At 37.5% G+C, this 27,549-nt stretch overlaps 1 protein-coding gene across 14 annotated transcripts in view; it reads right to left on the reverse strand.

Annotated features, from left to right (window-relative positions):
• Map2 (microtubule associated protein 2) overlaps positions 1-27,142 on the reverse strand; it is a 152,405-nt gene extending 125,263 nt beyond the window's left edge. For 9 of the 14 annotated variants that reach the window (XM_059278832.1, XM_059278830.1, XM_059278831.1 and 6 more), the window contains exons 1-2: positions 27,029-27,142; positions 5,639-5,703 (exon numbers count right to left, since the gene is read on the reverse strand). The gene's annotated coding sequence lies outside the window, so the exon portion shown is untranslated. Of the gene's footprint in view, positions 1-5,638; positions 5,704-5,972; positions 6,107-15,042; positions 15,177-20,971; positions 21,070-27,028 lie in introns of all 14 variants that reach the window. The other 5 variants (XM_059278822.1, XM_059278827.1, XM_059278824.1 and 2 more) reach the window with 4 other exon arrangements.
• Positions 27,143-27,549: the final 407 nt, after the last annotated feature.

Genomic DNA, 27,549 nt, shown 5'->3' on the forward strand with positions numbered 1-27,549 from the left:
GAGTGATGTACACCACAGTTACAATGAAAGTATCTGCCACAAGCTAGCACATGCCTGACACTGACAGAGTCTCAGATACTGACACTGTGTTCCAGAGCAAACCATAGACACATTTTGAACCCAGCATATTTTATCTGGCCAAGGATTTAGCAATATAGAATGTGATTTTGGTTTTGGGTAACATCCATTGGAAGACATCTGAGCTGTAGGGGTGAGGTACGAATGATTCCATTGCAACCTTATGATGACCACGGCAAACTGGAAAGCATGGTGAACAAAGATAATCAATGTCTGTGTGTCAGAAAATTATGCAAGTGAGAAAAATGTAAGATTCTTAAGATCATGATGAGTGGGAAAAGGACAAAATTCAATTATGTATTCCCTGGTCCTGATTATGTAAATTTAAATACAACAGAATGAGATAAAAGGAGATAAAGTGTTCGTAAAGTATTAGCCACTACCTATACATTATAAAATTCTAAGTGAGCATCACTTCTTTTCTTAGATTAAAATGTAGACTTATAAAGTTTTATAAAATATAGATTGATTGAACTATTTTTATTCTTTAATTTTCTGAAGGGTCCAAATATTAGTTTTGTTTTCTAACACATTCAGTACACACTTCTTTTGTTTGTCTTCTAATTCTTCCTTCTATGTTGCTAATTTCTGTTTCATCCCGTGTCTATAATGAGGGTGCTGTAACACATCTTCTTTTAGGTTCTCCTCTCACCCTTTTGCTTGGTAGCATCACCCACATCCTTCAGACTTTTCCTTGTGTCTATGTGCTCTGCAATTTCTCACCCCAATCTCTTCACATGTCCGTATCACTCACAGTCTACCCTTCATGCTCTACACACATATCATCTTTTAACACACCCTCTACCACTCATTTAGCAATAATTGGTTATGTGTCTTCTATACATTCAAGGATCAATAAAAAAAGAGGACTCCTTCCTTCAGGTAGCTCTTAGACACCTTTCTCTAAGTCACTTTTCTATCAGTTTCAAACTTTGAAGTCACCTGTGAATTATTCTTCCGCCTTTTATTTCTCCCATCAGTCAATCAGCTGCTGTATCTGAGTGTAATTTTGGGCTCAGAAGCATCTTTCACTTTCATGACCTTTTTTTTTCATATTAACAAGCAATGCCCATTGGTCCTTTCATTCCTCTATGACAGCATCTAAAATGATGCTTAGTGTAACATGCTTACTTTAACAGTCTTACACAGAGCTGTAAGATAAATAATCTGAAAATGGCTTTGGTCATAGTTATCTTCTGCTTAAAAATATCTTCCTATTGAAAAGGAAAAAAACCACACAAATACAAAGCAAAAAAAATTTAAAACTCAATGTACTCTTTAAAAACTTCTTCAACTGTATGACATTTTTATTTTGCTATTCAAAGAGGGGAACAGTCATTTCATATGGTATAGCCTTGTAGTATTCATGTACTCATCCACCCTTTGTTTCCAAGAGTCCCCTTGATCTGATCTATGTTCTAGGACATCTGAGATCCATCTGTGCCTCCCAGGCTTGGCCAGTTCCTTCACTGCTTATGTTAATCTTTGCTTTTCTTGAAGCTCCTCCAATGCAGTATACTCCTTGACACTTCTGGTCATCCCTGAATCTCACCACAAATGCCTCATGCATAAACTCCATGCAATGAAGTCCCTGAGGAAATTATGGCTGGTATGGTACAATTAATGCTCTTTGGACCTTTTTTCTCTATGAGAGCATCTAAAACGATGCTTTATGCTTCCCTGCCCTGCTCCTACTGCACCACCTAACCTCAGGAACTATTCTGTTGAAGCCACTCTTTCCCAAGAAGAGGGTCTTAATACATACTCTATGTCTCTTATTTCCCTGGTGATTTTTTTTAAAGATTTTATTTATTTATTTATTTATTTATTTATTTATTTATTTATTTATTTATTTATTTATTATGTACACAGTAAGAGGGTGCCAGATCTCATTACAGATGGTTGTGAGCCACCATGTGGGTGCTGGGAATTGAACTCAGGACCTCTGGAAGAGCAGTCGGTGCTCTTAACCTCTGAGCCATCTCTCCAGCCCATCCCTGGTGATTTTTATGGGTAGCTTGTCCTTGAGTTTGAATATTTTTTCACCATTTTCATGGTACAACTTTCTACTTTATTTATTTCAAACACTTAAAAGACCTTACAAACATAGTATGAGTTGTGGTATTTTGCTCTTGAATTCTCCAACTAATGTTCACATACAGACTATACAATTAATTATAAAACCCCATGAAAATGACAAGGAAATGTGTTATTAACTTATTTAAAAATTTATGAGTTTATCTGACAGCCTTATTTGAAGAAAGTGCTTGTAATTAAATATATTATATAAGATGTATGAAAATATGAGTATTACATATATGTTTAACATATAAGAACTTGAAGGGTGTAACTATTTGAAGACATGCTTTTATTACATGTGAGAATCTGCAACGTATACTCTTTTGATCACACTGCAGCCTTGTATTACCCACATAAACATAGTATTAAGAAAATAACTATGTATAAAAAATCTGCTAGAAAAATTTAATATTTATGAATCTCTATGAGGGCTTTGGACCAGACATGGAAATTGCGCAGTTGGAGCCTCAGTTCGAGCATCTATAAAATGGAGACTGAACCTAATTCTGAGGATTACAGAGAGAGTTAAATGGGGTATCACATGCTATGAGCTTAGGATAATGCCAGGCAGATAGTTAATAATAACAGATTATAGTTCTAATTAACAAAAGCACATGACAGGAACAAATGGCATTCTCCAAAATTATTATGATTCTAGAAGTTTCTTTACAGAGCCTTTATGTATATAAAATGGAAATCTATGTACTTTTTTTTTTCTCTTTTAGAGACAGCTTCTAACGATGTAGCTCACTGTAACCTAGAACTGGTGATCTTCCTGCCTCAGTCTCCTGAATGCTGAGATTTCAGGGGTGCCACCATTCCTGCTGACATCATCTACTCCCCACTGTTCTCTTGCTCATCTCTTATCATTTCTAGAATGGTGTGTGTAGAGAAATCAAGTGATGATGTCCTCTGCTCCTCTGATACTGCAGAAGCTTGGCAGGAGACCTGGAGTGGAGCCTGGGAGGACTGTGTAGGAGGTGCCAATAGCAAAGCCCAGGCTGCAGTTCACCTTTTTTTTTCTTCTTCTAATGAAATTGAAATTTTTTCCCACTTTAACCCAAATCCAGAAAAATCATTTCCCACATAACCTGAAGAAACTTTGACACATAGCTTTCCTTTTCTACCAAAACAACTCATCTAATAATTAATAGCTAGGAACTGGGGTTGTAACTCAGTGGTAGAGCCAATGCCTGGAATTTATGGGGTTTTGGGTTCAAACCTCAGCACCACAAAACATTAATAATTAATAATAGGACACACACACAAATTTTAGGTAACTAAACACTGAAAATATCAAATTTCTATTCTTCATGCACCATCATATAAAAAGCAAAATAAAAAAATATAATGAGAAATAACAAATTCATTTGCAAATTAAGTAATTAAATAAATAAATGTTAACTGAACTGTTGTGGTCTGGCCACTATTTTGTGTACTAAAAATAACATTATGGAAAGAAAATTCAGTAAAGAAGTTAACAACTGTGCAGACAATATTGATTAGTCACCATGGCACTGAGGTCTGCCTTAGAACCCCAGAGCTGGGTCTGTTTGGATTTGACTCACTAACAGCTATTTTAACAAGCTTGTTCTTATTACTGAGTCCATCATCATCCCCACGAGATGATTTCAAAATGGCCCTGGAAAGGGAGGCAATAGGAGGTTCTTGGTGGTCATGTGCCGCCTTCCCAAAGCCGAGTCAAATTGGAATGGAGTGGAGCAGTTCGTATTGACTGTAATGTATTGCAGACTTCTTGTCGAATAGGACAATGATAATTCCATCTTTTCCAATTAGCACAGACACCCCAAAGCTTAAAATAAATACAACAAGTTTTTGATACATCTGAAAGCTAAGAACCAGACCACATGGGAGGGGTGTGTGTGTGTGTGTGTGTGTGTGTGTGTGTGTGTGTGTGTGTATTCTACACAGATTGGTCAGGTAAGAAAATAACAGATAATTTTCACCAAAACATCAAAAAAAACAATGATCTTAAGAGTTTTACAACATCCAAGGGGAATGATGAGTTTTGTTTCAGGCTTACATACACAATCCTGTATGAATAATTTCTGAGACAAAAAAAATGCATAATCATTTCATCTGTCTTTAAGACCAGTTCATTGGAATGTGTGCAATACCTGAAATAACATAGCATTGTTTTGGAGAGCACATTAATTTATTAAAAAAAAAAAATTCTCCTGTTCAAAAATCCTGTGTGGTTCAGCCTACGCTCTGGGAGCCTGTGGACCGTGTCATCTGTTTCTCCCCTCTCTTGCATTGGGACTACCCACAGAAGCCAGGCTCTTCAGCAATGCTTGGGGAATGAATAAATTAAGTCATTCGTGATTACACATTGCAGAGAAAATTAACCGAGGACAATGCACTAGTCTCCCTCAGCTGCTGCAAATACTCACATTCATGGTGTACACTTATGATATTTCACTCCTAGGCTGGCTATCTCAACCATTTTTAAGTTATCGTTTTTTAAAATGCTAAACCTTCTGTATGAACTATTTTAAACTGGCAGTCTTGAAGGGAAATGCTATAAAGATGCCAAGAGAAGGTTTAGGGGGGTGGTGGTATTGGTCTCTTCTCAGGAAGGCAGAAAATGTCTTCCATTTTTTTTTTTTAAAAGGCAAGTGACTACTATATAAGATTCATGGGCAAGAATGTATGTTAAAGTCAAAGACAATATTAAAAAAATTAAAGGATAGACAGTATCCACAATTGCCCTTTCAAATCAATATACATCCCTGATGCTAAATTTAAAAACTGATATTTTTCATGTAAGGCATAAGGGCCTAGATCAATGGGCTCAGCTGCTTTCCTAGCAAGAGAGAGGAATTCCTTTTTATGCTATTAATTCTGAATAAAGCATATGATACTAAATTCTTTTAAGGATTAACCATTTTTTTACTTTAAAAATATCCTCTGTTGTAAACTAAAACATTAGTAAAGAAATTACAATATTTTATTCACAAAACCTAACAACACTGAGTCATCCCTGGGCTTCGATCTCCAGTGCTGGTCCCATCTACAAAGAGTGAACCATTTTACTTAGAATGTTTTAAAAAAATAAAAATAAAATCCATGGGTCCATAGGAAACCTTCAGTTAAAATCATTTTTAACGTATTTCTTTTAAATTCAAAAGAATATATTTTCTTTGTGATACAGAATTTCAGACATTTTGTTAACTGTCACAATGACAAGATTCAAACATTATAAACCAGCTAGGCATGCTGGTATTTCTTACTAATTTGCAACATAGACAAAAGACTTTTTTTTTTTTTTTAGATACTTTCTATTCAAAATAGCCTCGGTTGGTGGTACAATCTACATAAGAAACCCTACATCTTATAGACAATGATCAGCATGGTCTCCGGGATAAAGACCAACTACAAAGAGACAAACCTAAATAAAAACATTCCACTTCTTTCTAAATATCCCCTCATTTAAACATCCAAGTAAAACATGCAGTACCTTTTAATTTTCTGATTGAGTGGCTCCTAATCAGTGCGTCCTCTGCCAGAGTCAAGCTGAAGAATCTAGAGAAACAACAAAAGAAAACGCATACATACATATAGGTTTGTCAACTAAATATCAAAAATCGTAACTCACCAGTAAGTCCATTTATCCCTTATAGCCAGATAATAAATTTACCACTTGCAGTCTGTAGTACAGCAAATGCAGCGCTTGAATTTTAAGCTCAATAACGTATTTAAAACACGGTAATCCGAGACCACATAAAGCAGATCCTTCGAAATGGTGGATTAAAAATAAAGTGAAATAGAATGCAAAAGCCCTAAAGCATTACCAGTGCATAGGCAGCAATGCCCCCTGAATCCAGTCCGTTGGAACTGCTGCTGCAGAACCCTTCTCCAAGAACACTCCCTCTGCTGTGTCTCTCCAGCTCCAGACAGACGCAGTCTGAAAGCCACCAGCTCCTGTCTGTGTGTGCCGGGGAAAGGGAAGCTGCAAATTAAAAAAAGTCCCCGCAGTGGCGGAAAGGAAAATAAGGCGAATAGGAGAGGGAGAGAGAGCTCACTAGGCTCGGAATTTTCGAGAATGATGACAAGCCACTCAGCTCCGCCATCATTCACTGACAATAGGATGGTGCCCTGGCTTAGGATTTAGCGGTTTGCCACGGGGACTTCTGGTACCAAATGCCTGACAGGCATTTTAATTGCCTCCATCCAAGTGTGTCCCCAGGAGTCCAGTCTATAAGCCTATGCATGTCATCATCTGGTCTCCTTTGTGTTTTACACACACACACACACACACACACACACACACACACACACACACACACGAGAGAGAGAGAGAGAGAGAGAGAGAGAGAGAGAGAGAGAGAGAGAGAGAGAGAGAGAGAGAGAGAGAGAGAGGAGAGAATGTTTAGAGACCTTTTTTTTTCAGGCATATAGGATTACAAGAAAGTTAAGCTACACAAGATGGACATAAGTAAATGATCATTTATGGGAATTTTTATTATCTATATGAGGGATACTAAAGATTCTTTGAGGCTTTGTCATTGAAAGATGAATCCAATATTTTTAAGTTATTGCACATTGTTTATTTATATTCCAAAATAAAAGATTCATTAAGGGAATGTATATACTGGTATATATTTTTCTACAGAAAATTGAATGGCTTTGTAACTGTGATAATTACTCACTTGGCAATGTTTCTCTTACAAGGATTGCCATGTGATATCTCTATGCAATCATTTATTCTGGTTCCACACAAAAGGAGGTGGCAACCAGTTTGAGTGCGGACCTTTGCAGTCCCTGAGGTGAGGGCTGTTACAGGGACATCAGTGTTTGGTATAATCAGCCTCCCCTCCAATGTTAGCAACTGAAATTAACAATTGAATATCCCTGTTATACAGTGCCCCTTATGTAGGGGGTCTTAACTGTAGACTAATTCTCCACATGTATTATCCTGGAGAAAATGTTAATAAATGAATTGTTAAAGCATTGTTAGAACCCTGCACCAGTAAATGGAGTAAATTTGCTATGTACCAAAAGGGCCAGCTGCAAGGAAGGTTGCTGAGAGGAAGGTTGCTGAGAGGAAGCATCACCATGGTTACCGGAAACAAAAAGTAGGGAGGGAGAGAGAGAGAGAGAGAGAGAGAGGAAAAAAAATAGGGGGATGCTGGGGAAGAGAGAACAAGACCACAGTGGAGAAAATCTGGAGACAAAGGACACAGTTCCTTCTCCTCCTTCTAAAAAGCTTGGTTTCTGACAGTTTTGTGTTGTATTTTGAATTCAGCAAGATGGATTTTCATTTCCTTCTGCCATGCTCTTCCCCGTTTTTGATCACTCGCTAATTTTGCTTTCATAAATATTCAAATTTTTGTTCTTTTCTATGAGATCGATCCAATCCATATCTGCATCCGCAGAAACCATGCAGCCCCACCCCAATACCCTTTGTTTTATAGATGAGAAAGTGGAGGCCTGAGGCCTGCAACCAACCCAAATTCCCATGCAGAAGCAGCAGGCTGGCTTCCTGACTAGCCCACTGTCCCCTCTCATCAAGGGGCTTTCTTTCGCTTCTTTTCTCTTATGCTGTTTGCAGGAAAAATAGAATCCGCTAAAAATCCATTGTCTTTGATTTTCTAAACCTTTGATTTGCCAAAGCAACAATCTTCCCTTTTCAGACACACTGCAATCATCCTGAGAACCGGCCTCGACTAATGTCTGTGCTGGACTGTGTGAGGCCACAAAATCTTGGGTGATTATACTAACAGCATTTCTTTCTTTTTCTAGTCTGGTAATCAGATGGATCAACTACTCTTTGCAGATCCGTCTTGTTGAACCAGCTTAATCATCCAGTCCTGGGCCTTCTGATATTCCTGGCATCATTCTTTTGGCAAAGATGAAAATGGATGATCAAAATGAGCCAGAATCCCCCTAGATATGACAATATAAATCTTCCTGGGGTCATCTAAAACGAAGAAGCTGGAAAACTGAGTGTTCTGATGTAGTGTGTGTGTGTGTGTGTGTGTGTGTGTGTGTGTGTGTGTAAGTGGAGGTGTCACTCATAATTAGCCACTGGAGGATGTAATATTTACTAAAATCTAATTTTTAAACTACTTAGGAAAAATCGTAGCTTGGCGTTGTTTCTGTTTATATACTACACATTCTTTCATTCATTTTTCCTTTCAGGACTGGAGGTTTAGCTTAGTTATAGAACATGTGTTTAGCATGCAAAAGGCCATGAGCAACACACACACACACACACACACACACACACACACACACACACACACACTATAGAGAGATAGTCATGCTGATTTTCTAAGTATCTACAATAAGCAGATCACCACCACCACCATCCTCTTTCCACTGTACCTCAGTTCAACTACAAAATGAATAAATCACATTAAATATATATGATTGTCATAGATACTATAAAAGAGTTCATGTTTTAGAGAATCCTATCCACTAGCTAGTATTCTCCTCACTACCATCTCCTGTGCCTTTTTAAATATGATCTCTTCAAAATGTCTATTTTTCTTTTTCACCAGAGGTTTCGGAAGTGATTTTCGGGTGATTATCCACAGCCTATGAATCACAAAAATGACTGGTCTGGCAAGACATCCTCAATGGTGTAATAACAGCTTTATTTTGGGGGTAACCAAGAGCTGTCTGGACTTAAGGACTGCTCAATAGGAAGGAATCCATACCTGGTACTGTATGTAACCCAAGCCAGCTACCCATGGCAGGAGAGTCACAGACCCTAGAGCAGAATCTACTACTGCCGTTTTCCTAAACTAACCTAATTTCTATCTGCAGTTCTCGACACTCATCAAAGGACCCTCCACCCCAGCAGACAGCAGCATTACAGAGATCTAGAGCTGATAAAAACACAGAGAATAAATGACTATGGGGATGCCCAGTCATAGGTGGTAATCTACATTGCAACCTTCTACCCAAGGCTCAGGGAGCACTGCAGAAGAGGGGCTGGGAAGACCGTAAGAGCTGCTGAGTGATGGTGTCCCCACTTTCCTCCTTCCAGACACCACAAAGAGGCGAGACTCATGAGGTCATCACAGTATGGTTTCCTGAACAAGATGTGCATAACGATGGCACCAGCTCACACGCCAATGTGGCTGGGGTAAATTTCACTGGGCCCTAGATGAAGAGCTACAGTGAATTAATGATGGCCGAGAGAGTGAGAACCATGTTTCTCCAACAACGGCCCTTGGTTGGATATTTAGTCTAAAGTAGTTATCCCTAAATACATGAACAACACTGAACGGACTAGGTCAATTCTCTCTCTCTCTCACTCTCTCCCCCCCCCCCCCGCCCCTTGTGTGTGTGTGTGTGTGCGCGTGTGTGCGTGTGTGTGTGTACTAATACAATAGTAAAGAAGAGATCCTGAATTTGAGTGGAAGTGGTGGGGAATCTTTGGAGTAGTCAGGGTTAGAGTGGGGGGGGGCGATGGTGAGAATGGTGTATACACAATTCTTATGCATGAAAAGTGTCTTTTAAAAGGCAAATGTGAAAATTACACTAGTGGATAAATTAGACTGTTCAAACACACGAAAAGCCATCCTTTTGGCCCATACTGCTTTCCCTACTCTTTATATTAAGCATTCTATGTGAATATCATATTTTACTTCCATTTCCACAAGATCAGTATTATGATTTCTATTGTAAGCTTTAATTTTATTGAAAATAGAGATTTCTCTCCTACTTTCTTTGAATTCTGTGAAGTACCTAAAAGAGGCTACATGCTCTTAAATGACCAGAAAGAGCTTGTTTGTCTACTGTTAGTGTTAAAATATACTATATTTTAATATTTTGATTAAAATTATTATAATAGGTAATGAAGGTGATCTCAGGGACAAAAATATATTGACATTTTTTAACTTGACTATAGCTGAGCACAGTGTTATATGCCTATGTTCTCTAGAATTCAGAAATAAAAGAAAGGCAGAGATGAAAGTTCAAGGCCGGACTGGATTACACTGTGAGACCTTGTTTCAAAACAAATAAGGCCATAAATAATGTTATTTTTAACTTTAAAATGAATAGAAATAATACACTCTCATCTAACCCTCTTGAGTTTGTTATTCTAGATAATAAGCAGATGTTTATGTATTTTGCAAAGCATCATAAAACCAAAGTCTGCTAAATATTGTCTTACCCTATTTATCACAAACTTTTTTCTTTCAGCCAAGTTGGTCTGCATAAAATTATACTGTGGTTAAACAGGCAAGAAAAAGAAGATGGATAGAAGGAAAGAAGGAAGAGAGGCAGGCAGGGAGGGAGGGAGGGAGGAAGGAAGGAAAGAAGGAAGGAAGGAAGGAAGGAAGAAAGGGGAGAGCAAGAAGGAGACAAATTGTCAGAATCATCACAGCCTGAACTATACAGAGAAATAAAATTCAATTACTTTTACTCATAAGATGGAAATGTCAGATGGGTCAGTCTAATACCAGGAGACACTATGAAAGTATACAGAACTGAGTAGAAATGGTTCTCATCTTTATTACAACACTATTCAGAAAATCCAAGATACAGGATCAACCCAAGTGTCAGATGCCAAGTGAATAGACAAAAAAAAAATGTGTATGCTGCAAATGCTTCTGAACAAAAATATGTGTAGACGTTATTAATCCTAAAATAAAACAAACACAAGATATTATTATTTGCCACAATGAGCCTGAGGCTGGAGCTGAAATGAAATGATCCAGACACAGAATGAAAAATATTGTTATGATCTCATCGATATGTGGATTTCAAAATATCAGACATACAAAAATGAAGAGGTACCAAGATAGGGCATCAAACAATATGAGGGACAGAGGTAAAAAATGACAAATAGCAGCAATGTAAGCTTGACAGGTATGAGACCCCATTAGCAGTTTGAAAATAATAGGAAATAAAATGGTGCTGTGGTATAAACAAGCAATAGATATTACTTAGCAGCCATATATTTAAATTCTGATATATTCTACATAACACGAGCTTCAAACACATTTTAAGTGGAGGGAATCTGTCTAAAAGGCCATTTATTGTACTATGTACTTATTGAACCAACTCTTACACATATAATTCACTAGGAACTGTTGGGAGGCAGAATATTCAGTGTCTCTACTAAATTCTCAGGAAGCATGAATGAGAAACAGAGTTTGTTTACAAAGAAGCAAAGAGCCCAGTGATGCTTGGGTTGCCTGGGACCATCTTACATTTTCACTGAAGTTTGGTGTAGAGTTGGCCTGCAGTGGGAATGCTAAGGGATTATTCTAAGCAAAAAGGGTTAAAAAGGGTACAAGATACATTGTTCATTCTCTACACGCCCACATTCATTGTTTCTTTATCAAGGAAGACAATATTAATATATATAATATATATTCATACATATATGAAATTATATATATGTGTGTATATATATGTACATATAGTGTGTTGCTCTAAAACTGAATTATACTCTTATCTAATATCAGCATAAAATATATTTCAAGTTATTTTGGACAATGTACTATCGTGAACCTCAGAAAAGTTCACATTTCACTGGAAAACTTTGTAGATAATTTTAAAACTAACAGTTATTTTTCTTTACTGCAAGAGGGGTTTTATCTTAGTTATCAAGGTGAAACCAACAAGATGATTTAAATGGAGGGAGAGGAAAGGGAGAGAGGGAGAGAGAAACAGGAACAGAGAGATAAACAGGGAGAGAAACAGAGAGAGATATAGAATTCTTGACCTTTCAACAAAAAGGTTGAGTGCAATTTAGTGAAATAGCTAGATGAACAACTCTTTTTTTTTCATTAAAATTACATTTACTGAAAAACTTCCATATAGTAAAATTCTTTCGATATATAATTCTCTGAGTTTTAGCAAATGCATATATCAAGTGATGACAAACAAGATGCAGAAAGTTTTTATTATTAAAAAAAAATTCCAGGGGTGCGATGGAGAGATGTCACAGTGGTTAAGAGTGCTGGCTCCTCTTCCAAAGGACCCAGGTTCAATTCCCAGCACCCACATGGCAGCTCACAACTGTAATTCCGATTCCAGGGGATCTGACACCCTCACACAAACATGTATGCAGGCAAAACATCAATGTAAATAAAATCAAATAATGAATAAAAAGAAGGTCCATGAGCCAGCATGCTGGCTCCTGCTACCTGTTGGTTTTTTGACCTTACTCCTATCTCTTTTCATAGGCCATCTCTGTCTAAACTGATGGAATGTCTGTAATGTAATTCTGTTCTGTTCTTTTCACATATTTTCACTCAAGCAAGCTGGATCATACTTGCTTTGAAACTCCTTTAAAAGACAATCTCACATGAACCACAAAAAAAAAAATGAAAAAATATTTTTAATTCAACTTATCAATTAGTAATCATATATTGCTGTAAAGACTGAGTTAGGAATAAGATGTTCCCCAGAGAGTGAAAAGAAAACTATAACAGAATAACTGAAATTCACATACACAGCAGCTGAGGGTGCAAATTAGCACAGCTACTTTGAAGAACTGTTTGGCAATATCTACTAATGCAATTCTGCTTCTGGATTGATACCCGAAACAAATGAGTCCATATGTCAGCTAAACACACTTAACACATGCCCTTAGTAACATTCATAACAACACAACACTGAACACTACTCAAATTGTCATCAAGGATAGAGTGGATGATACATTCAAACAACAGTTTACTATTTACACAAAAAGGAAAGAAAAATACCACTGTTGTTTACCTAGTTAAACCTCAAAGACACAATTACAAATGAAAGAAGCCAACCCAATGGTCACATGCTACGTCCTTCCACTTAACTGAAATTAAAGAAGAGCCAAAATTAATACTCAAAAGTTTTGGCAGTGTTTCCTTCTGGGGCAGGGGGTGTGACATTGACTGTGAGGAAATCTAACATCTTCTAGATCAAGTAGTAGTGATGTGGGAGGTGGACGAAAGATACTGTGTTTACTCTATTACATGCATTACACCTTAATAATGACAATAATGAGCAACATGGTGTCATTGGTTGAGAAAGCCCATTTGTGACAGATTTCAAATCTGTGAGTATTGTGCAAAAGGGCTCGGTATGGGAAGATATTTGCAAACATGCCCTATAACGATGACTGCATAAAGAGGGCCATATGAGGATGCATATGTTGAATAAACAATTTGTAGAGGAACATTTTTTCCTGGTAGAAAGAGAATATTATCCATTGACTTTTCATAAATAAAAAGCAACTCAAATGTAAAAAAAAAAGAAGAAATATATCTGCTTTATGAGCATCATATCAACAATTGAAAGTTTTTTTCTTATAGAAACCCTTACTGAAGTACATTATCACTACAAGAGAGTAGACAGACATCTTCAACATGGTTTCTTCCATAGGTATCATCTGCCCACTAAAGTCACTGATCGTCATAGTTTATTTCTGGCATCATCTTTTTCTCTTCCTATCCAAGCTTACACCTCCTCTCTGGTCCATATTTTACAGTTGGGGAAATAAGTCCAGTTAAGTTTAAATGTCCAAGCCCACATAGCTGGCAAATGGTGAAGCAAAAATTCAATACCTGGACTTTTCAGCTAATTAGTCAGTAATTCAGTATAACATTCAAAAGATATCAAAAGAGAAGAGATAAAAACGTTAGACTAAGAATTTTCCATTTACACTTAACAAGGCACCAGAAAAGGAAGAGAGAAATTAAACATAGAATTAAGAAATTTCCATTTTAAGACAGACTGCACATTATATAAGTAGGCTGTGCACAAAAGAGAAGACTGTAAATATGTATTTTTACTCAGAATGTCAGATATGACCACTTTGTATTTATAAATAATGTATATTGAATACAATCATCCCTACAGTTGAGGAAAACCTCATTCTTATTTTCTGTCTTTCTGGTTTATTGTTTTACATTTATTTATTTGTTTATTTATTTCTCTCTCTCCCTCTCTCTCCCCTCTTTCCTGTATCCCCCCCCCCCCCCGCTTTTTGTTTTTTTGAGACAGGGTTTCTCTGTGTAGTTTTGGTGCCTGATCTGGATCTCGCTCTGTAGACCAGGCTGGCCTCAAACTCACAGAGATCCTCCTGGCTTTGCCTCCTGAGTGTTGGGATTAAAGGCGTGCGCCACTACTGCCCAGCTCTCTCTCTCTCTCTCTCTCTCTTTCTATGTGCACATGAAAATGTGTGTGTGGATATATGTTCAACTGAAGACATGAGGTGGTCAGAGGATAACTTGCAGTAGTCAGGGACTGAACCCAGGTTTTCAGGGTTGGTGGAAAGCACCTCTGCACACCGAGCCACTTTGTCAACCTTTAAAAATTATTTTTTACATTGTCCTTTCTTTTCTTTTTGAATGTTGTAGGGAGGCCTTGCTACATATCCCAGGTATGCCTTGAACTTGCCATCCTCCTGCCTCAGCTGCTTGAGTGCTCTGATTACATGCAACACCATGTCTACACTATGGCCCTTTTTTTTTTTTTAAAAAAAAAAAAAAACTTTTCTTTGCATTTATTTGCTGCAGAATTTATTCTCATGTCACAAGCTTTATTTCTACAGTATTTCTTCTCTGATCTGTTTCTTCTATGAACCCTCCTCTTCTCAGTGCCACTCACACTGTGGCAGGGGAGCTCACATGGTGTTGATCCAATCATGACCTCTGTAAGTTCGTTAGCTCATCTTTGTTCTCCTGGTTGCTCAAAGACTAGTGAATCTGCATCTAAACCCCTGACCAGCACTGCTCTCTGCATTTGAAAACATGATCACCAAAGACTCAGCACTCTTTTTGGACCACAAACCCCATGCTTAGGCCCTACTGTTTGTCCTGCGCACACCTACCAATATTCCACTCTGGGGACTCATTCGCTATTTCAAAGTGACATCTTTCAGATACTTGGTGGCTTTTCTGCCAAGTATACCTTTGATGGTGTGAGGCAGTTCATGGGTGTCCTTAAAGTGAACCTAGAAATTTGAACCTCCTGATTTGCATGATTTTGTAGGGCATTCTGGGTCAACAGAGTAGGAAACCATTTTCACAGGTCACCACAGGCTGCTTACAGGAAGAATATGGTTTATTCTTGACGGGCAATGTACAATACTACGAAATAAATGCAATTCTGTCCCAAAAAATGCTTTGCTATCTGATAATCTGTGGCTTATTTGTTTTAAATATCTGGCCCAAAATAATTGCATACTTAATAAGTATAGATGATAATAATAAAACTAATGTCTGAACAGAGATGTTCTCCTCATTGTAAGGTATCCATAGACACCATCCAATACCATGAACAGTGTTAACTGCAGCACCAGAAAGCATCCTATCAATGTCACTTTAGGAAATATATATCCTGTACAAGTTAAAAGCATTTGCATTTAAGTTTTGGGTAACAGGCTACTTTCTTGCAAATACCTCCATCCCCTCTTATCAAATATTTCCAAAGATATCTCTTTCTCTACAAGGCTTCACCTGACCATGTTATTAAAATATAGAATTTCTACTTCTAATGTCCTTTGTCCTACTTTGAATAATATCTATGAAATTCCCCTATAACATATTGTTTATAATAAATAGTAACTGTATAAATGCAATTGAAGTTGTATTGATGGTTGAATATAAAGTATTAAAATTCATAAAGGATGAGTTTCCTCTCTGGAAATCTTCACTCTGAGCTCAGTTTCAGAAATTATGTGGTGTATTTTGTTGTTGTTGTTTGGTTTTAGATAACTTTAAAATACCTGTCTTAAGCTTTTATCCTTAGCACATTTATGGCCACTCTAAATACACTTCATTTGCTTCAGGATTTTTTTTTTAAAGCTTACAGATTTTTCTTTTGCTTGTTTTCCTTATCTGCTTGAGAATCTTCAGTTACAGCTTCTAAATTTACCTCCATTGTTCAAAACTTAAAAGATGGGGGTAGCCTAGTTTCTTTATCCCAAGAGTTACAACCACACTAAAGGTAAATCATCTTTGCAAGAGAAATGGACAAGTCATGGAGAAAAAATATGGAAAATTTAACTAAATAAAAATTTCATTTAGTAGTCTTTCAAGTACAATCTCCTGCACACCTCATGAATTTCTTGGATGATCTTGCAAGATGCAGGAAATGAACTTTCCTTTTTATCAAATGTCTCCACAAATAGGATCGTAACAGTTTAACAGATGAGCAGATGATGGTACACATTCATTTGCTAAAAAGTCATATGGTACAAAATCAAATGCTATGTGACATTAGACCTAAATTCTTGACTTCTTTTTGAAAACCACTAGAGGAATTATTTGTTTACCAAGAGAATTCATCTTGGTCTTCTGAATTCTTGCCATGCCTTTTGTATTTAATACACACAACTGAAGAGGGAACCTTCCTGGGAGGTCACCTAGCATCATTCTATCTGAATGAGACTATCTTTAACCTCAAAGTGACCAGGCTCTTCTGAAAATGTTTCCATTCTGCCCAACTCATGGTGCCTTTTTTTAAATAGAGAGTCTTTTTCAGATCAAATGGTAAGGTGTCTGGATTCCAAGAGTAGTTTATTGATAGCAAACTTTTCTCTCATTAGCGTGACCCAAGCCCTAGCATGACATAAAAATAAAGAAAATTCCACACAAATCATAATTTATCTGCTGTGAAGTTAGTGTCATATACCACATTAGCATGGTTTCTAAAAATGTGCATATTTATTTAGTGAATAATTTTTAAAATGTATGAAAATAAGTTACACACTGTCTTAGTTAATGTTTCTATCACTGTGATAAAACATCATGACCAAAATCAACTTGGGGAGAAAAGGGTTCATTTTATATTAGAGTTTGTAGTTCATTATCATCAAAGGAGGCCACAGAGCAATGGTTCTCAACCTTCCTAAAGCTCTGACCCTTTAATACAGTTCCTCATCTTGTGGTGACCCCCAATCAAAAAATTATACTCATTGCTAATTCATAACTATAATTTTTCTACTGATATGAATCATAATGTAAATATTTTTGGAGACAGAGGTTTGCCAAAGGGGCTGTAAACCACAGGTTGAGAACCAGTGCCATAGAGGAATGCTGCTGTTGCTGTTTACTGGCTTGTTCCTTGTGGCTTGTTCATTCTGTTTTTTTACAACACCCCAAAGACCACCAATTTAGTGGTGGCACCATACACAATGGGTTTGACTCTCCCCAACCAATCATCAGTCAAGAAAATGCACCACAAGCTTGCCCATAGGCCAGTCAGGTGGAGGCATTTTCTAAACTGATGTTTCCGGTGACTTTAGCTTTTGTAAAGTTGACTAAAAACTAGCCAGCCCGTGGGTGTATAATTTCATGCTAGCTGAAAGAACAAATTTAGTATCATTTTATCTTTGTATAGTATCTGATAGATGCTTTAAAAAAATTGTACCCAATAATGAAAATGTGCTTTGGGGATGTTGATATAAGTAAAAAGAATGAGAAGTGTGCAAAAATGTATTATTGCAGCCATTTTTCTTTAGCATTGAATTATCATTTTAAAGATAGAAACGAAAGAAATCAAGAAAAACAGAAAAAGGAAACACATGTCCAGGCTAAGGGTACTTCCTACCATAGTACCAAAGCCCCGTGAGTACAGAGAGATGAGTACATAAAGAAAGCTCAATATTCCTCCATGATCAGGCTTTCTAGAGTGCAAGACCACTCATAATCTCTTTATTTTGGGGCTATTCAATAAACTGCATGATTTGTTGATTAGCCCATGGAGAAGGGTGTGTGAAGTCTGAATCCAGAAATGCACAAACAGGGCTGGAAATACTGCTCAGCAGTTAACAGCACTGGCTACTCTTCTAGAGGACATGGGTTTGATTCCCAAGACCCACACAATGGCCCATAACCATCTATCTATAACTCCAGTCCTAGGATGTTCAGTTCCCTCTTCTGTCCTCCACTCACACCAGACATGCACACGGAACACGAACATACACACAGGGAAAGCACAAACACACGTCAAAAAGTTTTAAAAGAGAGAGAAATGCTTGTCAAGTACTGTCCAGCAATACAGTTTGTGTTAAGTTTAGAACCTTCTTATTTAGACAACAAGGGGAAATGTAGTGGTATTTGCTCTGTCCATGACCCTGGGCTATAGGGCCCAAAGGAGGCGGTGCTTCTTGCCATTGTATGTGTCCTCTTAAAAGGAAAGGGAGAAGGGTCACTAGCTGGGCCCCTTCTCCCTGCTGCCTGCTTCCTGGTCTGATTGAACTGCCAGGTGGATTTGCTCCTGGTTAGATCAAAGGACGACTTCAGCTGTTTACTAGGTTCTGTATTCATGAGCTTATTTCTTCAATTTATATCTTAATAAATCCCAATTACCCATTTTAAGAGAGAGAGAGAGAGAGAGAGACAGAGAGAGAGAGAGACAGAGAGAGAGAGAGACAGAGAGAGAGAGAGACAGAGACAGAGAGAGAGAGACAGAGAGAGACAGAGAGAGACAGAGAGAGAGACAGAGAGACAGAGAGAGACAGAGAGAGAGAGATAAATGCACGGATGGGCTATGGAGAGAGCTTGGTGGATACAATACTTGCTGCTCAAGAGTAAGGACAGTTTTTCGATTCTCAGAACGCAAGTAACAGCTTGACAAGCCTGGTGGCCACATGTAATCCCAGCTCTCAAGAGGCAGAGATGGGGATCACTGGGACAAGCTGGCTAGCTAGACAAGCTGGAACCAGCAGGCTGAGGGTTCAGTGAGAGGCTCTGTCTCAGTAAATAAAGTGGAGAGCAAGGAAGACACCAGACATCATATTTAGGCCTGTACAGCCATGTGCACGGGCATGCACACACGTTCGTGCACAACTGCATACACACATGTGAATATGTATATACATATGTGTGCACAGAACACGTACATACACGGGAAAGAAAGAAATGCACAGAGATAAATTACGTATATGTATGAAATTGGTCAAAGAATAACATAGTTTTAAAAAGAAAAAAAAAACAGAAATGCACAAAGAAAGCACAAAGAAAACAGTGAGAAATTGACACAACATTCACTTAAAGGGGGGATAAAAGGGGAAATAACAAAAAAAGTTAAAAAGTGAGTGTGTGTGTGTAAGATCATCAAACAGCCCAGAAATACTACATCCTACTCCAAGGATCACTTGACAAAGTAAATGGACATGGATGGTGTATGTGAGGAGAGCCAAAGCACTCAGTTCCAAGGATAAAACAAGAGTAATGAGGTCTGTATGAAAGGACTAGAGGGCCTGGAGCTTTGCAAGCACACAGAACTTCATTTATAAACCAGCTCAGCAGACTGCCAGGTGAAGCAGGCTGAGCCACTTGAAGGGTCTTACCCAGTGGCTGGCATTTCTGGATGCCCAGCTGGGTCTGAATGATAGCGCTTTTAAACAGACACTCTTCCAAGGAAAGCTTGAGCTCCATGCCTCCTTCAACAGAGCCTTATAAATCTTGTACAACATCAATATTTACCAAACACATGCAGTCATCATTAGTCCAGAATTTGCTAGATTCAGCAAGTCTTGACAGAGGACATTCTCTGTGGATGGTTGGTTCTCTACTTTGGACTCACATGTATCAACGATACACAAGTGGGTTTGGTTCTGTCCCTTCAACGGCATAAATTAACTTAGTCCTACTATGATGATTATCTTGGAAAGACAGAATATCACTCTCAATAGGCCCATGGGCTTGGAGATGAAAGTGAACAGGGACTAACAGAGGGAGAATGAAAAACACAAGAAGTGAATGTTATCAACATGGCCCTAGTGGTTGCATTCTCTTTATGTTAAATACATACACACAGAGGCACACATGTTTGCTTAAAGTGATTTTCTTTTCAGATGTCTGTGTACCAGATAAGAGGTACAAGCACAGTATTTTAATCTTGAGCCCCTGAAACTAATACTGCAGAATCTATCACAGTGAGCTTTGAATTGAGTGCATATTGTTCTAGCAAAAGACACATGTTTAGTAAATATATAGCTTTGTGGCTGTCCATCATACTTTCTTAGTAACATAGGTTAGTTAACAAAATTCTAATGGCTCCAGGAGCTAGACAATATAATAACATGCCAAACGTGAATAAAAGATAACCAACTTTTGGCTCAAAGTATCTATGGATATTCTTTTTAAGAACTTGTAAGTCATGGCTGGAAAGACATAATTAAAGGAAACCTAGACACAATTCACTCCATAATGCAATTTAAGGGTGTTTGCCACTGACTTGTAGTTTTCCTGAACACTTGCTACCTAGGTAGCTTGAAACACCATCAGTGAGAACATTTTTTAAGCCCAGATTTCAAAAGAGATTACAAGATGAGAGGATATACAAGGCTTTCACAAGGGAACCAGTGAGAGGGGAGTCTGCCTGAAGCAGATTAAGATGTCTATAATGGCAGGAACTAAAGACAACTGAGGGTCCCAGAGCAAGCAGTCTTGACAACTCAAACGTGACAGAAGGATCCTGTAAACAGGAACTGTTGGAAGCTTTGAAGCAGGGATCAAGCAACCATTCTGAATTAGGAAGGTAAACACAATGACAACAATATCGAGGAGAGATACACACAAACATGTGCAATGAGGCCCTGTGGGGGAAGAGGAAGGACGCTATCATCAGAGATTAAAAAGAAACTAGAAAAAAAAACAGCAAACAAAAACTTTCATGGGTCTATGTCCAAGGACCGAAGAGTGAGGAATGTAAGGTACTCAGTTCTTTGCACCTGTAGTTCAAAGCAGCCGGCTATATGCCTGTAAGGCCCCGGCATGCACCCCTAGCACCACCTAAAGGGCAGAGTGTGAAACTGGAGACCATGGCTCACATCATCTTTTTACTTGAGTCTACAGAGCTGTACTAAACTGCAGAGTCTGGGCCTCACCTCTATGTGATTTCACTTAGGAGTCCAAAAATGGTTCACCAATATGATGTGGCTTTCACAATCAGGTGATTCTGGTGCTAATAATTCATGGACTACAGCTGAAAAATAAAGTCACCAGCGTAAGTTCTTTCTTCAACAAATATCAAGGTATCTGTCTCCCATGAGACACTATCAGTTGGTTCCAAACATGAGCCTTTGTATCGTATTCCATGTGGATATGAATTTGTATAAAGAGGTAGCAAGTTCTATCGATATACTCTTCAGTTGAAAATTGTTTTAAAATCAGAGATTCATTTTAAAGGTCACAACATTTTAGAGTTTCTACTTATTTTTCTACCCTTTGTTCCTTCCTTATTATCTTTCCATTATTAACTACAATCTGTAATAATAGATAAAATCTGTGAAAGACAGATACTCCAAACAAAGACATTTAAAGATAAACCTGACCTTTATTTCATGCTGACAGTGGAGACAGATTGGAGTACCAAGAGGACTCCAAAGCTCTATTTATGATATATACTTTTAAAAGAACCTATGAATATAGTTCATAAAATTACTACTTTGTCCATCCATTCTGTCAACATTTTTTTTTGATTTAGTGGTTTTTCAACCTAATACTTACAAACAAGTAGTCACATATGAACACAAAAGCATGTATTAATTCAACTGCAAAATTATAAAGGTGAATGTTCTAAATTCCTTGATCCTTCAGAGTTTTAGCAGAGTGGAAGAACACAACCTTCCATAGGGGATTTGGGAGCAGCAGAGCCAGCATGCACACGGGGAGATATTCAGATGAACGTTAGTATAGATTGGGTTTAATAAAGTTAGGGGGTAACTCCCGTGAGGAAGAATTCCAGCAATGTGTTTTATTTCCTTTGAGGGAGGCCAGAGGACTTCACTGTGAGCTTGAGAACTATTTTGGGGGTAAGATGAAGAGATTATGGCAATTCCCAACTGGATTTTGATGACTTCCAAAAAAGAGTGATTTGCATGGGTCTCAATGAAGAATAATGAGAAACTTAGAAAGTGCTTAATAAGAAGTAGCCACTAGGCAATTTGGAGCCATTAAAAAATAATTCACTTAATCCTTGAACAACTCTGTGAGCTACTATTAGATTTATGTTATAGATGAGAAAATCAAGAGACAGGTATATGAAAAAAGTCAGGTCATGTGCCTTTACAACTATATTCCACTACTATATGCTCTCAAGTGGTCTACATGTAATCTACACTATTCCCATAGTAAAAAATGGTTACCTTGAAGAAGTTAATGACTGGCATATTAGTCCTTGTGATGAAAATCCTGAGGATATATAAGCTCTTATCAGTAATATGCATAATATGATTAATCTGGCAGCTAGGGACCAATTTCATATTTAAAACAATACTCAGCCTTAATTTTCTAGGATGTGTAAACAATTAACATCAATGATTCACTATTTTATTAAGAGATGAAATTTTCTCAAAAACTTTAATCTGTTACGTGACTAGGGATGTGTAGGAATCAAGTAATAAAATCTCCTGTGTTCTGGGACCTGACATGATCTAGAATCACTCTGGATTTTGTTCTCCCAAGGTAGAGGTAGATACATCCAATTGTAGGTACTTTTGTGACTCCCATGTTTTAGATGAAAAGATAAATGATATTCTATTATTTTAAATTACAAATGCCCATTTTAAAATACAAATAAATAAATGTTGATTAGAGCCATGGACCTTATGACTGATTCCAAGTTACAATATTTAGAATCATGTGCATGCTCATGCTTGCTTTAGAGTTAAAGCATTATCTTAGAAGACATTTTCAGTTACTAAGTCAAGTTATTTGATGGTTCTTAGAATAATTTCCACTTTGAAAAATCCATTTCCACTTTCTTAATTTAGAGAACATCTGTTCATCCTTCATGACTCGAAAGTACAAGGAATTCCTTGATTCCCTCAGGTTCATATTTCCACTGTGTCTTGTAATATGGCATTTCTTTGTCCAAATAATGGTCCATCCCACCAGAGTGAACCACTTGAAGACAAGCACTACTGTTAACTGAAATTCTCAGAAGGAAATGAAGGGAGACGGCAGAACAGGTGGGAAAAGTCACACTCATGGTAAAGAAGATTCTACACAGACAAATGACTGAACCTCAAGACTAGGAAGAGTTAAAATGTTGCAGACCAATACAAATTTGTCTAGGACCATTTTTAATTCCTTTGAAGCTACCCATTCCTACATCTGCGGCTAACCTAACACCCTTGTGACTATCAAAACCTTACATTCTGTTTTTAACAAACCACTAGCTTCCACTGATCCAAAAGCTAAGAACATCATTAGACAACATCTGAAAACTCTAGCAGAGTTTTCTCCACTTGCTGTAACCACTTGCCTGTCACTCTGTAAAAATATTTTAGAAAGACTTTGTTCTGTAACTAACAAAACTCTCATGCAACCACTCCCACTGTATAATACAGTATTTTGGAATCCTGAGTTGGTCTTCATGGACATGGTCACACATCTTTGGCTCCAGAATAAACTGCCTTTGAAGAGAGAATTGCATTTTGCATCAGTACTGCATTATATTTGCACTGTATTTCTGTACCTCCAACCCTAAAAGCAGGCCTAGCCACAGCTACTTCCTCAGTGTGTCTTACATTGAGTTGTTGAAGTTGAGGTAACACAGGAAGACATGAAAGTCTTTTAATAAATATATAATGCCTATAGAAGAAGGCATTTAAAGAACTCAACAAAATAAAATTGACTTTATTTTGGAGATGGGGCCTTTGATACATTCATTTGTTGGTTGGAATGTTCTTAGCTTTTCAAATATTGATAATAAGGAAAATTTTTAAGCGGTTCTACTTAGCATAAACACATAATGAAAAGAAGAGGTTGTTGAATACTTAGTGATATTTTAAATCCTATTAAGGAAATTGTTGATATGATCTTATATGGAAGGTTGAATTACAGTCTTAGTTTGAGGTGGGCAAATGGATAGGCAAGGATGCTGCATAAGTTTTCCAAGGGCAATCAACCCATGAGTGAATTAACAGCTGCATTACTGGGACCATCTGATACAAGTTTTTCCAAGAGCCTAAACATTTTATGTGCTTATTGAACTACTTTGAAGTCACCTTTCTGCATTGTATTAGAAAATGAGAAATTCCTGAAATGGCACTCTACCAAACTCAACCAATCACCTTCCTTTCCTACCCCAGAAAGCCAGAGCACACAAGAGGCATTGGGTATCCTCTTTCTGATCTGAATGTAACACCAAAAGAAAATAGAAAAATAAAGGGCAAACCAACACAAAGATCACACAATCACAAGACCTTTGCTCTTTTTTTTATTTCTAGCTTAGCTTCATGTGGAAACAGGTGCTCTAAACCCATTGCTTCTGTGCATGTTCCCCTTGCTCTGTTCTCATCCAACTTTTGCCCCCTCATCCTTAGAAAAGAGAAAAATTCCTGGCATAGTTAAAAGGAATGATCTTTTGATTCCTAGACATCTGGACTATTTTGCTTTGCTTCCCTGAAATTAATGAAATGCTAAGCAGCACTCGTTTGCTCTTCTCTTTCTTGCCCAATTTGTCATTACCTGTGGTTACAGGGGGAATATTAAAAGGGAGTTTTAATTAGAGAGTAGAAAATTATGCAGCACATTCAGCAGAGCCTGGAAGTTAAAACAAGTGATATTTATAGTATAAATTAAAGATGAAATTGTAGACAGGAGGCTCGATTTTATTTGCTGTTAAATTATAGGAAGCATAATAGAAAAAAATATTTGCCTGCACACTCACAAAAACTAATCTAAGAATGTCAAGACATGAACATCTTCACTGTGACACAGGTACTTCACCCATCAGGAAAATATCAAGGAATTAAAATAATATCAAATTCTCAGAACTACCATATTTAAAGGCCTTACAAAATCACTAGAAGGGTAAATTTAGAAGTTGAACATTTGAGATTCATCATTCATCAGACAAATGTTTTGGCTTCAAAAGAGATTACAGTCTCTCCACAACATAAAAGGTGTTATTTCTTCCAACTAACACCTAGGGAAAGATTAGAATATAGTCCACAGTCTTTTGGTCAGTTCTATTAACTTTTGTAGAACTCTGAGACAAGGGTCTACACTGTGAGAAAGCCAGCTTATTCCTCCCCTCCTCTCCCCTCCTCTTTTATATCTGTCCTGTGTCTGCTACTTACTTTCAAAACATGGAGGCTCATGTGGGTGCCAGTATTTCTTCAAATAAGTGGAAGGCTTGCTTCTCTGATGACCCAATAAACAGCCAAGGACTTCACTGTCTTTGAAAACCCACGATGCTCCAGCCTTGGTTTCAAAAATATCATTTATGAAAGGGACTTGAGGTCCTTAAGGAAAAGTTGCTGAACCCAAGACTGCACAAGGGTAAGTTCAGAGATTCTGGCTGTATTGTTGCACCAGGAAAAGGCAAGTACTGAAGGACTTATAGGGCTCATCAATGATATCTTAGAATGGATTCTAGTCCCACTTAACTTGACAATCATGTTAAATTTTGTGAGTCATTGAACAAAGAAAATCCATGAGTTTCCAGTGAGGTTTACAGTTTTACAGAATAGGAGGTGGGTGAGAGTAGAGTAGAATTAAGAAATTTAACTGCTCATTGCAATCCACAGTGTAATAGTGAATCCACATGATTATAAATACATGTGGATTTATTATTTACAAATACATGTGCCCTTCTTGGCATTCCCATTATAAATATAAATACGGAAACTATTGGGTTATTGAAAAACAGGATGGTTCCATGGGCTCACAATGTTACTCACAGATTCCATCTGCTTTAAAGGGGAAAGGACACTTTAAACAACCAGCTGCTAGGAAGTCCTCAATAACAGAATTTCCCACTGTCAAATATAAACTTAGAAAAACCCTTAGGAATTAATAAGAAGTTCCATAGTGTATGACATTATCTAAGATACTTGGGAGTTCTGGAATTATCAGTGTATTGCTTGAAAAAATTAGAGACTGTCTGATAGATCAAAGGACACTAAAGAAACATGGTAAGTTTGATTTAGTCTTTGGATTACTTTTTAAAAATAGCAATGATTATATTTCTAAGAAACTGAAGAAAATTAAATAGAGTTTTTTACAGGGTGATAATCTTGAATAAATATTAACTTCATTTGTAGTGGTTCTGCAAATGATGTGGTAATGGGATGGTCAAGGCCTTTAAAGATGGAAGATTCTTTGAAGTTGAAGATACCATGATGTCAGTGACTCTCTTCTTGCAAATGGTTCCAACGAAAATGAGAGACAGAGAGACAGAGAGAGAGAGAGAGAGAGAGAGAGAGAGAGAGAGAGAGAGAGAGAGAGAGAGAGAATGTGTTCTTAAATGTAGAGATAAGAGAAGGATGACATTAACATGTTGCCAGATTAAAAAGAGGTGGATCTGGGAGTCACATGAACATCATGATATTATTTTATCAACTATTCTGTAGCATAAACTATAAACAAAAGATACTCAGATTCCAAAGAGCTAACATTAAGAGTATGTAAAAAATGTTTAGAATTCAAGACTAGAATTTCAAGAGAGCAGTAGAGAATATGGTTGGTATGCATGAGGTCGTGGGTTCAATCACTAGCACCCTAAAGTACACTATTTCAAGCTCAATGCTATAAGCTCCTCAGTGAGTTTCTCACATGATCCATGAGAACACAGGAGAGACTGAGCCAAGTGTGAGCTCCTTCTTGCATCCATTTTCTGTGCCCTTCTTGGCATTCCCATTCTGTCTGGCCTTGTGTCACCATATTTTCAGCTTTCATCTCTCCAATATTCAACACTTGGTTACTTAATAAAAGGTACGGATCCCAAGACAGCATAGCTCACTCTGTCCCTAGTACCTCTTTTGGATCCAAGCTCATTTCAAAATGGCAAATAAACATTTGGCACTTGTAACCTACTAGGAGAGCCTAGGTGAGCTTTTCATCAGGTGGGTGGGACAGTAGGCGTACTGGGAATTGTTTTCCTGCCATTTCTTACTACCCATGAAAATAATTCAGCAATCCACTCCTCTTACCAGACAGGCAAGACAAGCATCATTTGTCATCAGACTCTCATGCAGCTCTGAAGTTTTAAGTCTTTATCACGCAGCCAGAATGTTCTCATTATGAGTCAACCAGATGATGCCAACAATCTATTGTCTGATCTCATAGAGAGAATCAGAAGCACAGAATTCAAAAATACATATGAATCTAAGTGGATTCTGTAAAAAAAAATTCTTTTTAATTACCAGTAAATGGGAGACCACAGATTTCCCAATGATTACTTCATGTTACTTCTTAATGATGTCAAATTGTTTTTAGTAATTCAAAGGAACTATATATTAAACTAGAAGAGTTAAAAGATGTCTATTTCTTTACCTGTGGGACCTCAATAAAAGTATCTGACCACTCCTTTATTGGTCCACATGTTGTGTAATTCTGAACCTGAAACACTTCTAAATAAACCAGGTGTTGATGTCTTTGTGTTTGTATGTGTGTGTTCACAAAGATGGGTGGAGGTGCATGAAATGGAACTTGGCACCAATTTTGATCTCTG

Source organism: Peromyscus eremicus, chromosome 13 (assembly GCF_949786415.1).
Source record: "Peromyscus eremicus chromosome 13, PerEre_H2_v1, whole genome shotgun sequence".
Lineage (NCBI taxonomy): Eukaryota > Metazoa > Chordata > Mammalia > Rodentia > Cricetidae > Peromyscus > Peromyscus eremicus.